This window comes from Artemia franciscana, chromosome 3 (genome assembly GCF_032884065.1).
Source record: "Artemia franciscana chromosome 3, ASM3288406v1, whole genome shotgun sequence".
NCBI classification, from domain to species: Eukaryota; Metazoa; Arthropoda; class Branchiopoda; order Anostraca; family Artemiidae; genus Artemia; species Artemia franciscana.
This window is the reverse complement of record NC_088865.1, coordinates 20,689,090-20,703,435: the sequence shown is the minus strand read 5'-3', so window position 1 is coordinate 20,703,435 and position 14,346 is coordinate 20,689,090. Positions and strand designations below refer to the sequence as shown.

The window sequence follows — 14,346 nt, the reverse complement described above, 5'->3', positions numbered from 1 at the left end:
TATTTAAAAGGTAATTTTTATATTTGAGTGCTTTTTATAAATTTAAATGGATAACCCATTAGGAAGTGTCGTATAGCATCCAAAAATCTTAATTCGGGCTGTTTTTCTAGTTATTCAATGAAAATACCGAAAAAAAACCTTTTCTAATTAAAAGACTCCAAAAAAGAAACTTTGCAAAAAGTATGCTGGGGCAAAAACTAATGGTGAATGGAAATCTCTGCTGCTCCTAAATTGCCCCCAATAGAACTAGCACACAGGAATCATTGTGGAGAGATGTTTAAAGGCTCAATTCAAAACTATTGGTCATTTTAGTGTGATTTTTTTGTAGATTTATAGTGAAAAGAACATTAAATAGCCGGATCAAACCGCGCAGCAGTAATCTGTGCGTTCTAAATTTGAGCTTTGCCCTTTACTTTTATCAGAGAAACTTGTTTTAAGTTATGTATATCTATATGGTATGTTTTAATAGTGCATAATCTTTGTTTTGAGTTTTTGTTTCTTTGTCAATTCAACTTGTTGTCTTGGTGACAATACTTGATGCTCAAATTGCAGATCCTGATGGGCAAAATTGGATCCATTCTTGGTTAATAGGCCTGGTTTACCTGCAGCTGTAGAAATGGATTCTCTCCTCGTAACTGGGTGAGACACAGCCCTTACCTCTCGAGTTGGATATATAATATTTAAGTGGACATAGATTTATTATTGACCATACTTCTTCCCAGGCTTGAGAAGTTAAGACAGTAACGCCTTGGATATTTAATAACCAAACGACAGGTATTTTAGTTCAAGTTTATCTGATGATATTCTAACATCAAAATAACCCTTTGAATTGTTGGAAGCTGATTATTTACTTTCTTCTCTAATAAGGGGCCAATACAAACAACGCTTAAAAGCCAGCAGGTTTTTCACTACCAGGACTGTAACCCCTTGTGAGTTCTCCCCCTCGTCAATACCTCGCTCTTTACTCTAAAGTTCGAATTTTGTTGCAATTCTTTAAGAATGAACTGAATCACAAAGGCCGTTTAATTAGAATACATAGCTCTTTTGAAAGTCCTAAAAATCTTTAACGCAAAGAGCAAGGTAGTGACGAGGGGGCGATTCCCCTTACATGCGCAATAATTTTTTTTTCGTTTTAAGTTTTAATGTTGCTCCTTACTTTCAGAAGAAAAAACTCGCTGTTTTCTTTAATCTTAAAATCCTCCAATCACTTTCAAGTCTTAAACAGGGCACTATAACTTTCAACTTCAATCGAATGAGGACCCGGTGGAGTTTTTTCTACCACCCATCCTTTAGGAAGCGGTAGGGAAAAAATATTCATTGCAGGTATATGGCCGTTTACTACAGGCACCGCTAGAATGTTCCTTCTGATATGGTTCTTGCACAAAAGCTATTGGTGATTTTCATTTCATTTAATTAACTTTGACTTTCTTATAATTTATGCCTTACTTCCAGGATTCACAGTTAAAAAATTCTATTCAAAAATGTTTTGCTTGCTGGTTTTTGTTCAAACTTGATTTCTTATGAGATCATGTCTAAAAAAGATCCTTTGAAGATCATTTCTGAGAAAAAAAATACTGAGAGCTTTGTAAAAAAAAAAAAAAAAAAAAAAAAAAAAAAAAAAAAAAAAAAAAAAAAAATCACCAGACTGTCCTTCAATTTTAAATGCAAAAGACTAGCAGAGTGAAAAAGGCATGGAAAGCCTTTATTTATGTTGCAAAATTTGCTGTATTCGTGCAATTACTAAGGGGATATTAGTTACTTATATTTCGAGGGAGAACACTAAATGAAAGGGAACTGTACTGTTTACTTGTTATCGAATTTCCTTTGAATTTCCTTTATACCTAGAAATTGACATGCTTTGCGTCCAATTCGGTACTATGCAAATGTCACGCATATTCTCTTATCTCCGCCCAGATCTAAACAAACATAAATAACTACCAAAAAAAGACACAAGAAGACTCAAACCTGGACGTCGTTGTGCAGAGAGCATTAAACACGAACCAATGTCTATTTTTTTTTCTGTTGATTAGACAAATAAATATATTACAAGTACTAATTATATCATGGAAAATGTGTAAACTTCTGGCGGTAATAAAAGAGCGAATCTCGTTCACAGTGAGCAATTCCAACACAAGTAATTATCAAAGTTAAAACGGAGAGAAATTACAATAATTAAGAGAAAGTGACTGACTCCCTCTTGATCAAACCGTTATATTAAATAGTCTGAAAGAAACCAACAAATATACTATTTGTTGTTCCAAATGAGAGTAAAGAGTGATGGTAAAACTAGAATGAATTTATTGAGCAATTAAGCTCACACTAGTAGTATTTCGCCAACTAAAACTACCATAACCTATTAACTAACCAATAAACTAATTATTGACTAAAGTTGAAGTATTGATTATTAAAGTACTTTATTTGCAATATGAAATTAGAAAAAATTGATATATTGACATATGTGTCATACTACATAACACTAAAATCAAATGGGAAATCATAGTAACAATTACTCAAATTTAAATTTGAACACACATTGGATGTTGAAATAATGCCTTTATTATCAGTAATGCTGTTACATCAATACGTCATATACAATATGGAAATACTTAATTCTGAAAATTTAATATAAATGAATTTAAACAGTAATGACCAGTAACAACCAGGGGCATCAATCTGATAAGGAGGGTAGTTCCTCACTTAAAATTTGTTTGCCCTCCCTTAGATTTTAAAGATTTTTTTTTGTAAATTCATGAAAAATGTATTTTTTGGTACCCTCCTTGAAAAATTAGGAAAAACAAGTTGCCCCCTTCCCTTTAGATTTTGGAAAATAAAAAAGATTGCTTCCCGTCCCCGTACATTTTCGTAAATTGACGTCATTGGTAACGAAATCGGTAAATTGACGTCGTTGACCAACGAATACAGATTATTCGATTTGAGTTAACATTTATCACTTCCGACAAAACGGACTGAATCACATTTTCTAGGCAAACTTGCTTTAAAGAGGTTCGAGCTGAATAAGCTAGATTTAAATTGGAGTTGAAGCAATTAGGGTTTAATTAAATGGGGGCTGGGTTGCATGAGAATTGAGCTAAATGAGGGCTGAATTGCAAGAGGGTTGAGTTAAAGGTGTAGTTGAGTTAAACAAAGGTTTTGATAAATGGGGCTGAGATAAATGAGGATTGAATTAAACGGGGCTGAGTTTAAGAGTTTAATGAAGATTGAGTTGTATGGGACTTAGTTGAACGGGGTTGAGCTACATGGGGACTGAGTTGCGTGGCATTTGAGTTGAATGTGGGTTGAATTGAACATGGGCTGCGTTAAAAAGAGAGGAGTTAAATGGGATTTAGCTGCACAGGGGTTCAGTTACACGAGGCTTTAGTTAAAAGGTTTAAGTTGCGCGGGGATCAGTTGCATGGGAACCAATATGAAGTATTGAAAACTGTAGAATTTTGGTGTCAAAGATTATACGTTATGTAGGATTCGATAAGAACTTATATTTAATCGACCTAGTTTGGCAACAGCTAAATCTTTCTGCTCATACAAGTGCTGAAAAGTTGCCAAGGACCCCGGAATATTCAAATCTTGACTGTGCTGTAACGTGCCAAGTTTGTTTGAGGTTACTTAAGAATTATTGAAAATAACTTAAGGTAAATCAAATCGCCTAAATGAGTTTCGTGTTTATATTGTATCTCGTGCAAGCATGTCAACCCAACTGTCAAAAGGTTCATGACGTTTACATAAATAATTGTTGAACGGGAGTCTAGTCAGAATATGAAAAGTAAACATCTTTCAATTTGTTTTTTATTTTCGTTTTGTTTGCCTAATCCTTATTAAATATTTGAAGACTTTGACAAACTTATTTTAATAAATTTTAAACTATGGAATGGCGAGTAAAGATTGAATGACAACGTAAATTAACTGAATATCTAAATCTTTTTTTCGCACCGGAGAATAGAAGAATGTCGATTTTTAGAAATAATTATAGCGTCATTTTAGAGAAAAGATTTACAGATAAATAATTTACATAGACAATTACAAAAATACTTACATATACACAATTATTGCCAAATAATAAACATAAGGTAACTGAAAACAACCTTTCTGTAAGGCTTCGTTATTACAGTTTTAATGGTTATGTTTCATAAAATTTTTTCGATAGATCGATAGATATTGCTACAAAAGCCTCTCTGGGCCATGGCAAAAACAAAACCTGAGCAATCCAACTGAAGCTTACGGACATAGTAGAAACGTACCTAACAATATCGATACCGTAATATAATAATAACACAGCAAAAACGTTAGCAATAACAAAAACACATATATTAAGACACATAATACCTCTAGAACGCAAAATTCTAATACGCAACAATAATAATAATCTTGTTATGTAATATAACAACATAACATTTACATGAAATATAAGTGTTCTAATATATGATATATTACAACACTAGAGCCTCAATGGACAATGGCCAACAAAAATAATATAAATAAGAAAAACAACTGAAAAAAAATGCACTCCGCCACCATTATCTATATGCATATCTTTTCAAAACATTCTTTTCTTATGTTGTCTATCGTCCATCCTCCAAAAATCTCTCTCTGCTGCATATCTGCACGGAAGTACCTCCCCACATTCTTAATATCCATTCTACAATATTCCAATATTAAGATCCTCAGATTATTTTTACCGAAAAGACTAATTATAGAAAATTATTTTTTTTTATTACAACCTTCGCAACTCGATCAACAATGACGATATGTCGCTAGTCCTGGTAGTCTGCTCACTTTACATGCTACGGAGTTTTTATACTGTTTTGAAACAAAAGAATCTCAATCCATCCAAAAACCCTTGCTGGTTTAGTTAAAAGCTCGTATAAAGTTAAACTTAGTTATTATACATCATAAAAAGTTTTATTTAGATTTTAAAATTTCTGTCACCACCAACGATGATCATAGAAATTATAAAGTTTTCTGGGGTAAATTTTTCCCCCTTATGTGTTGTATTATGCCTTTAAGTTTGTATTTCTTATTTTTAAATGTTTTGGAACTTTTTATCTAAACCCCTTCCTGAAAAGCCTTGCTTGGTTAAGTTTTAAGCTCATTTAAAATTTTCAACTGTGAACAGGCAATTCCTTCCATTTGAAAAAATCTTGCAGACCTTATATAAAATTCATTAATATGGTAAACATAATTACGGTCCCTGGTCTCCTTTATTATCTCAGTCTATTGTCAACTGAAAAAAAAAAGCTTTCCAGAGACCTCAAGCTTGATAGATCCGAGGGATCAGAAATAATCCGCTATTTCCAATTCGTGATCTCTTTGTATTGTCTCATGATGGAAATATAAGCAGAAAAGAGTAATATCTTGAACTATTTATGTTCTAGAGGGGGACTCATTGAAAAACAATCAACTCTGCGTTAATACCAGCTACTACCAGATAGTAATGTTTTTCCGTGTCCACTTTTTAGTTATAAAGAATCGAACATTTTAAGAAGAATGGCTTTCTCTGATATAAGTGTTTAATGTCGGTTTCAGGAAACGATTGTTTCTAGTCGCTCGAGTGTGACTCCAATTCTATATTGGTTGTGATCGAAAGTTCTACACATCTAATGTCCACAACATATAGAATTATGACATTGACACCCACAAGGAAGGAGGTGCACCAAGAATTATTTTTCCCAGGTAGAAAACACTCAGCATCTGTGAATTTCATGTTTTTTGAAGAAAAACCCTTCTTTTACCACAAAAATATTTTCAAATCTGATTTTCTGTAAAAGCTATGTACAAACACTGATACAGTGAACTTCAATACCCATGCCTGGGAGTCGGTGTTCCCCACCAAGGAAACTTCCCTGAAAAAAATCCCCTGCTGACAATTCCACAAGGAAATTCTCCCCTCCCCCGTGGAAAGTTCCCCCACACTCAAAATTGAGCAGTCACAAGGAAGTAAAAAATAGGTACATCAAAATGTCAATCAAACGTCCTAGGGGATAACAAGAAGACCAGATGTCAAAAATAGTTTTAGGACAAGGGCTGATTGGTCTAAAATACTTTCGACATGTTAAAAAAGACTATAACTCTCAATTTCTGATCAAATGAGCATCTTCTGAAGTTTCTATGACCACGAGGGGGAGGTTGAAGATGAGGAAGGAGCAGTCCCCTTTCTATACGGAATTAATTTTGCTAATTTTGGGGTTAATGTTACTCTGCTTTCACAATAACAGGGCAGACCAGAAGTACTTCAAGAAAACAAAAGAAATTAAATATCAATAATCCAGGGGGGATTGGGGAGAATAATTCGAGGGAAATTTCCACGAGGGGATTGTCTAAGGGTAATAATCGGGGGAATGTCTGGGGAAGTTTTCCTTGGGGGAATTTTCCCTAGGGAAACAACCAGATCCTCCATGCCCACCCCAAAGAAAATCGTATGTTGTTTTGTAATTTTACTGTAATATCTGTAATAATTGTAATAATAAACTGTAATAATTTTGCTTTGTTCAACAATTCTGCCTTCTGTTGGTGTTTCTTCGACTGTTTACTCTCAGGGGCGGATCTCGAAAAAAAATCTTGGGGGGCCAGTTGACAAAGGGCGCCAATGTGATTCAAGCGTAATGATAGGTGGAGGTGTAGATATCGCTTTCCTTAACCAGCTCGTTTGTGTGAATCTGGTTGGTGCTGATGTGAAAAGACAAAGAAACCTCTTTGAAAGCCAACATTATTTTCTAATAGCAATAAAATGTGTATTAACAACAGACGCGAGCAGATTCTTTGACAAATTAATTACTATGGCTTCATTGAGACTTTATGAATGAGTAGACCAGACTAATTTTATTTTATTTTTCTTTAGAGCTTGATAAAAAAAAATAATTGATGGGGAAACCTCTAATTTCTAAGAGTGAAAATAAAACTGTTTCACAAGAGGTAGAGAATTGTAAAGCAGCTCCTTGATCCACCACAAGATTCCAAAATTTTCTATAAAGAGACTGAAAACCAGCCACATGCCTGGTTGCTGTGGAATATCTGAAGAACACTTGAAATGTGGGGGTCCTGCCTTGTTGCTTTGGTAGCTAGAAAATGTTTTGAAGACGTTCCATGACAAGCAAAGGAATATTTGGTTTTTACTTGTGTCAAGGGCTCCTTTTTTCGACGATTCTTTAATCGGAACCAGAACCAAGACATGGAATGGGTCGTGTCCCACACTGTCAAAGTTGATTTTTTTTTTAAGGACAGTATTTATATTATGATATTTATTATAGACCCTACCCCTACCGCAGCAGGGTTTCAAACCCAAATATATTTAAACTTCCTAATTTCTTCGAAAATCATACAAGTCTAATAATGATAATGATAATTGAGTGACTAATATTGAAATAATGTCACGTAAATTATTACAAGGTATTAATATTGCAATGTAAAATTTCTACTATTGCCGTTCTACAAATACCTTTCTCTTACAATCATATGCGAATAGAATGCTAGTTAATTCATTTGATTTCATGTTCCATCCATCTTATAACTGGTAATGTAGTAGCCATTTGAAGTTTTGTTTTTAGCAGGAGAATTCCGATGAAATGACGTTAACTAAATATCTTGAGCTTGTACACACACCCCCCTCTTTATTCTAAAATTTCAACTGGAAAAAAGATCAATTTACCCATCCCTGAAAGTATTTTTTACTCCTTGTTTGAATTTTAAACTACCAAAAAAATCAGTGTCTTTTGGGGGTGGCGGCTTGAGAGTAATGGGCAATAGCCCTTGCTAGCCCTTAATACTAGCCCTTGATAGCCTGACATTGTAAGATTTGTAATCTAAAAATGTAATATCTCATTCCTTTAAATTTTCTTAAAAATATATAAATTTAAAAAATACATCGAACTACAATTGAGAAATCGATTCCACAATTAACATGTTACGATATTGTGAAGCTTAACATCAGTTGACTAGCATCCCAGAAAGAATACATTGATTTCCCAAAATGTATTTCAAAGAAAATAATATCATCAATGACTTGTTGGCTCAATCGAGTAGCGTGTCGGTCTTTTGCCATAATAAATAACGGGTCTCACGTTCAATTCATACATCTGACGTAAATTTCATAAAATCAATGGAAAAGTGCTTAAAAGCTAAAAAATGTTGTTGGCTCAGTTTTTATCTCAAAGGACCAGATGTGAGGACTGTCACGGAACGTATTGCAATGTTTTTCTGACATCATGAGTGATTATACAATACCAAATAACGCATCGTTCTTGAAATTCTCTTAAACATGCCAAGAAATTCTCAGAAATCAGGATATGTGCCCCTTGTATTTGTTGTATTGTTTCATCGACAACATGAATTATTGCACAATATCAGATAACATATCATTCTTGAAATTCTCAGAAACATGCCAAGAAATTCTTCGAAATCATGATATGGGCTCGCTCGAAGTAATAAGATATGGGCCCACTCGGAGACAAAGATGGGATACTACTCAGCGTAAAAATAATTGAGAAAAATGTACATAATCAAGGTATTACTATCGTATTATTTCAAAATACAAAAACCATAGGAATCAACTTACGAAAATTTAGGAGGGGATACGAGGTTTTTTTTTATTTTTTAAATTGAAAATACAGAAAAAAAACTTATTTCAAAATCTAAAAGGGAGGGGGGTCTTTTTTTCAATGAACCAAAACAGTAATATTCAAAATCGGGAGGCATATCAGCTAACCTCAAAAACCAGAATAATTAAGGCCTTTCTTGTTTAACAAAGGATACCATATCCATGGGATTCTGAAGAAACGGATTATAACTGTTGCCAAAGACTGCCGGAATACAGTGTGTAACCAGTATAAGGTTGTCACATAATGTAACTGTTACATCTGTACAAAGACTGTACATTGAATATTTAGCTCCTATGCTAAATAAAATCAGACTGAAACTAACTGATGGCTTTATAAGAAAAAATTCAAGAATACATAATGATAACATTGAAGGTGTCCATTCAAAACATAATAGGTTGCAAAATATTATTTTTGTAGCTGTATTAAATCTGAAGTATTGGATATTTCACCCATCCCCTGACAATGGCAGTTAAAATTTTGATTCCAACCGAGTTAATTAATTTTTTCTAAGCTTTTCCTTTTAGGTTGCACAGAATAAGGACTTTCGAGTCATTATTTTTTCGAGTCACCGTTGATTTTTGAATTAAAATCGAATATTTGTGGGCATCAAACTATGGCTAAATATAGAAAAAGCCAAGACAGATATTCCAATTGAGTGAAAGGGAAATCTGAGTGAGGTAATTGAGTGAGGAATGTCTACTTTACCGCCTTTGAGCCCATCAGGCTTTTTTCCTGTAAATATGACTGCCTGTGTATCAACTGCGCAATGAGAGAGAGAAAAATACAAGATAAAATGCCACTTTCTTGAACATAGCATGATCCATAATATTTCAACTATTTACTAATTATATTTATGCAGGTTTAGGTTGTACTTTTGTTATAATATAACTATATAATATATATAACTTTATATAACATAATATATATAACTTCTAATATAAATATATAACTTTTATTTATTTTAGCAATCATTCTAGCCAAAAGGCAGTTAATATAGTGCACAAAGTATGTTTTGAAATTCATAAAACGGCTTGATCTCCGAAGTCGTTTTGATGCAGTAACACGGATATTGACTTGGTTGTAAATTTTCCCTTAGAAGGAAAAACGAACAGAAAATGATTCAAAGACTGGACAAATATTTGCTTTGACCAAACCAATATTGGAGTTCAAAACGAAAATAGAAGGAGCTGTCAAAGACAAGGATCGAAAGGGGAAGTTATTTGACAATTATTTTGATTTTATACTCCTCAAACACTTTTCCTAATTCTACTTCACGAAAAGACATGGACTAAACCCTAAATGAAAACCAGTTCTTGGCTGTCGAAGAACCAAAGACTTAGCTCATATTCAGAACTTTGATTCAAAGGGAAGGGCTCAAACTGTCAGGTGGAGGGGGGCTCAAAAATCTGGAAAATATATTCAGGATATTTTCAAATACTATATAATTCATCAAAAACTTCCCAGGAGGTAACGTTTAAATCTATTCTAGAACTGGCTAACATTATCTGCTAGTTTTGTACCCTCCAGGAGAGAATTTCAGACATATGGTCCCGCAAAACGCGAAAATAAAGATCTTTGTTGAGCAGTTTGAACCTCAAACCCTATCCCCGAAGAATTCCTAGTTTCATACCAATAATAAAAGAGTCAGACCTAAAAATTTATAAAAGAATTCTGGTGAATAACGATTCAAAAATTGGTAAAAAAAAATCTATTTGATAATCTCGTGTAAACATTCAAAATTTTAAGTTTGGTAGAGCAACTCAAAGCACTATTTCAAGTCTCACTTAATCACCCAAAACACGAACAACTTTAATTTGTAAAATTTGAACTTTGTAAAAACTTGACACAAAAGAACTAGTCCATAGCAAACAGCCATAAGACAGATATGGAAAGATAAGAGAATGGTATAGGACCATTAGAATTCTTGATGGAAGCTCATTCCTTAGCCTTATATAAAACCCAAACCTCTTGTCACTGTTACTGCCACTTCGTTACAATGCAGTTTCCAACTCAAATAGCAATCAAGATAAAACCTAAATATTTAACATTAAAAGCTAGATATAATAATACACCACTCAAACAAATTCTATTTCCTAAAACATGGGGATTACTGACTCTTCTAAAGGTCACAAAATTCGTCTTAGTCCTCGTAAGGACAGAAATTAAATTAAAAAAAAGTGGTTTAGCTCAAAGTAAGGAGCGATATTAAAACTTAAAACGAACAGAAATTATTCTGTATATGAAAGAGGTTGTCCCGTCCTCAACGCCTCGTTCTTTACGCTAAAGTTTGAGTCTTTGTCACAACTCTACTTTTAAAAACAATAGAAACTTTAGCGTAAAGAGCAAGGCATTGAGGAGGGGACAGCTCCTTTCATATAGGGAGTAATTTCTGTTCGTTTTAAGTTTTAATATCGCTCCTTACTTTGAGCTAAAAAAAACTTGTTTTTTGTTTAATTTCTGAACGTTTTCAACTAATGGAGGTTCAAATTTGGCTCACCGTAAATGAAAAATTTAAAGAAAAATTTTCATAGATTCATTTTGGCAGATTTTTTCCGTGTATGATGGGTTGCCCCCTCCTCAATACGTTGCTCTTTACGCTACGGTTGTTAGCACTTTTAAAAAAGCTTCCTATTTTAATTAAACTACTGCCGCGTTTTAGTAGACGCTCTTAAAAAGGTACAAACAGTCAAACTTCAGCGTATTGAGGAAGGTTTTGAGAAGTGGCCTCTTCATGTATACCTTTCGTATATGGAATAATTTCTGTTCGTTTTTCAAATAATGCTGATGAACCTGGTTCACCCTCTATGAAATATGCCCCTCCCCTCACGGTAAAATTCTTCGCGGAAATTTCATCCAATGTCAAATACGCCCTCCCCCCGTCATATTCTCTCCAGACAGGTCAATCTTCTCTGAGAATCGCCATCCCTGTAAAATTTCTTGTGGGTGATGCAGCCTGAAAAATTCTCCTTAGCAGTCTTTCTTTTGAATAAGAATTCAGTCTCTAATCGATTTCTCGATCACTCCAAAAATGCCCCCTTCCGTGAAAGTTATTTGCCAGAAATCAAAACACGCGGAAAAAAGCCCATGGGTAATTGTCCCGGAATATCTCTACATGAAAAATTTGGCAAAAAAAATGTGAGACAATTAAAAAGAATTCCGTATAGTAATTCTGTTAGATCTCCCCGGTGAGACATTTTTCCTCGAATTCCCCTCCCCCCACTCCCAGAAATTTCCCTCCCCAAGGAAGATTCTCCCTATAGAAATCCACCACAAGCACAACTTCCCCTCTCCCCCCCAAAAAATTCTGTATTTTCCCCATAACAAACTCTATACGTAAACAATGGAGGCTTTCAGGCCTCTCCCCGCGGACTGTGGGGGGTCATTTATACCTAACGACCTAAGGACATACTTTGATCTTTCAACTATATTGATCAAAATGGCAGATAGTTTTTGGGGGAAAATAAACTTGGAGGGGGGCCAAGTTGCCCTCAAATCTTTTTGATCACTTAAAAAAGGTACTAAAACTTTTAATTCCCGTTCGATGCACCGTCTCCCAATTTCTAGGGCCGTTATGTCGATACAATCTCCCCTGGGAAAAAAAAGAAGAAAAAAAACGAATAAACGCGAATTCGTGATCAGTCTTCTGGCAAATATAGCAAAAGTCTACATTTGTGCAGATAGGAGCTTGAAACTTCTACAACAGGGTAATCTAATAGCTCAATCTTTTGGTATGATTTTTAATTAAGATTCGTTTAATTTTAGGGGAGGTTTTTTTCCCTGTTTCAAAAATCAGGCAAATTTTTTTAGACTCGTAACTTTTGATGGGTAACACTAAACTTGATGAATCTAAAAATTTCCATAATAAGCCGATTTTTTTATGTAGCTATTGACATCAAAATCCTGCTTTTTTTAGAGTTTCAGTTACTATTGAGCCGAGTCGCTCCTTACAGTTCTTTACCACGAACTGTTTGATAGACGACTAAACCAATTTGTCTAAGGCCTTTATTGGACTTTTCAATCAAGATTCACATAAGATAATATTAATGTAATATATTATCATTAACAAATGACGTAATTAATGTCCCAGGGACATAAAATCGCATGGTACCTACATAGATCAGGTACAATTGTGGCCCAAGCCCCAAACCTTTTGGAAATCCACAAAGGACGCTATAAATTTTTGAAATGCAACCATTAATATTCGTTCTAAATGTACCCCCGTTACGATAAGACTCGAACCAATAAAAGACCCAAACCAGTAAAGTATCCCCTAGTGTCGGTTTGAACCTGCATCCCAGGACAATGGTGCTAAATTATGTAAATTACCAGAAGAAATACAGCTTGAATGTCATCCAAATTTGTTCTCTATGGGGGTAACTATCAACCCTTATTATAAAGACTAAAAAGGAAGTGTGCCAAAAAAAAAAGTTGAAAAGCAAAAAGAATTTGGAAGTAAACCGAAAAATGGTTAAAACACCAGATTTAAAATTAAAAAAAAATATCAGTAGTGAGAATTAGAAAAGCATAGAACCAATTAATAAAAATGGATGACATAAGTTTTAATAGCTTTCGAAGTTGTTTTTGGGGGTGGAGCTAGCTGAACGGCTGGTTGGAGTAGTACATATTGGTGCTCTTATTTTAATTTTATTCTTTTTTGTTCAATTTTTTATTCTTCACATTGCTCACTTCACGACGGATGTTTTAAGCATGGATCATGTATTAAGGGGGAGCACCATGCTCCCTGTAAGATTCAATACCTTACAAAACATGTGCTGGAAAGAGTGGAAGTGAGTTCTCAAGGGGGCCAAAAAGAAAACTGAAGGACCTCTCAAATTATTAGCTCCCGCCCTGGTGGCCCTCAAAGGAAATCCGCATTTGAATTATGTTACGCTTCAACGGAAAATGCAAAGAAATTACTATTTGTTTCGCCAGTTTCCCATTCAAAGAATATGCGATCTTCCCTTGTTACTTCTGGAGAATCACTCATAAGGGAAAACCAAGGTCTTGATTTATCTTAGCCTAAATCCTTGTTCGACTAAGGATAACTACACCTGATATTATTCTGTAGGGAGATCTTTGGTAGAAAGATAATGGTACTTTCTTACTAGGTGTCAATCAGGATACAGCCCTCAGGATTTTCTCGATTCTTTCTCATTTCATGAAACGGGGCCACTAATTAGTCAGGCAAAATTAATAGGAGGTATATAAAAGGTAGTATTTCTTGTTATGAGCAAACTATTTTATTATTTGGAAAGATTTTTACATTCTTTCTGTTCTTTTTTAATTTGCTAATCAAATCTTTGGCAAAAGATAGTCTCTTTTAAATATCACTTTTGGAGTAACCGAGAAATTTGTTTGATTAGGAGGGGAGGAATTTACGTTCTTCGAAAAATTGGTATTTTAGTTCTGAATATGAATAAATTTAATGTATAAAATAATGCAAACAACATGGTCGTGCCTCCCCCTATGATTCAGTATCTTACACACCATTTGCTGGGAAGGGTGGAAATTACCCCTAAAGGGGTAAAAAAAAGCTAAAATAACTTACCAACAAATTTTTCGTACAAATAATATCCAAAACGTTTAAGTTTTGAGAGAGGGAAGGGAACAGGTAGTACTGTTATTATCTGTAAACATTTTTTTTGTCTTGTTGCTAATGTTATGAAGAACAAACACACTGCTCAACATACAAAAACGCTTTCAATAAGCACAAATTACAATCTGGTCTTTAACAGGCTTG

The 14,346-nt window shown here is 34.3% G+C and overlaps 1 long non-coding RNA gene across 1 annotated transcript in view; it reads left to right on the top strand.

Annotated features, from left to right (window-relative positions):
• Positions 1-482: 482 nt before the first annotated feature.
• LOC136024997 (uncharacterized) overlaps positions 483-14,346 on the top strand; it is a 33,580-nt gene continuing 19,716 nt past the window's right edge. The window contains exon 1 of the long non-coding RNA XR_010616993.1: positions 483-774. This is a non-coding gene — a long non-coding RNA (uncharacterized LOC136024997). The remainder of the gene's footprint in view (positions 775-14,346) is intronic.